The sequence below is a fragment of the Octodon degus genome, unplaced genomic scaffold (assembly GCF_000260255.1).
Source record: "Octodon degus isolate 3935 unplaced genomic scaffold, OctDeg1.0 scaffold00162, whole genome shotgun sequence".
In the NCBI taxonomy this organism is placed as follows: domain Eukaryota; kingdom Metazoa; phylum Chordata; class Mammalia; order Rodentia; family Octodontidae; genus Octodon; species Octodon degus.
This window is the reverse complement of record NW_004524738.1, coordinates 1,889,009-1,890,118: the sequence shown is the minus strand read 5'-3', so window position 1 is coordinate 1,890,118 and position 1,110 is coordinate 1,889,009.

The window sequence follows — 1,110 nt, the reverse complement described above, 5'->3', positions numbered from 1 at the left end:
ACCACCACACCCAGTTTTGGTGACCAGCCTGCCGTACCCAGGGTTCTAGGGCCCGCATGGTATGTGGTGCCAGGGATTGAAACTGGGTCCTTGTACTTGCCAGGCAGGCACTTAGACTGCTGAGCTATCTCCCCTGCCCATCCAATTGCTCACTTTCTTAAAGCTACTGGAAACTTCTAATGTCCCTTGGATAGGTTAGTTAGTGGTATGGTTGACCAGCACATATAGGTTGGAACTTGGATAATGACTCTTACTAAGCAGAAGTGGTTTTGCACAACAATTCGAGGCCTACATAGATTTGTTGGCAGGGTCAATATTCCATCTTGACCCCACCATATCCTTTGGTTTCACTCAGTGGTGCTCCATGTTGAAATTCTTTCTAGAATATGTCTCGGTCCCAGTTCTTCTCTTGCTTTTATGGTATTGATCTTTGTCCCTGCACGAATGCCAGCCTCACCTTCCTTGGATTCCGACATTCCATGCCAGGGCCACATGGTCTCCCCTCCTCCTGCCTGGGGTCTCATTTCTAATGCTTATGCCTTGTTCCTTTGAGTTCCAGTATTCACATCAGGCAGCCTCTCCTTATGAAAATCTACCATGCCCTACCCCTCCCACTAGCTTTCAGATTGAAATGTTCAGGAAGAAGGAAAGAGAAAGGGCATGTCATGGTAAAGTACTTCACTAGAGTTTTACAAGGTTTAGCTCTTGAGTCACATGGAATAATTTAATTATTTTGTAAATATTGACATAGGAACCTGATTTTATTTTTTCTTCATGGATAACCAGTGGACCACAAAGCCTGTATTGGATTGTTAATGTACACTCACAAAAATACTGTTTTTCCTTTTATTTTTAAAAATACTTTTACTTTTTAAATGTACTTTAGTACAGGGTCTCACTACACAGATCAGACTCTTAGTGATCCTCCTGTTTTCAGCCTCCCAAGCACTGGAATTACAGGCACGTGCCACCACGCTCAGTCACCTCAGCCACTGCACTCTGCCTAAGCAGGTACTTTAGTCTGCTGAGCTATCTGGCTGGCCCCTATAATCTTATAATTAAATATGATGTTTACATGTATTTCTGGCAGATCTTTCTTTTTTTTTTTTT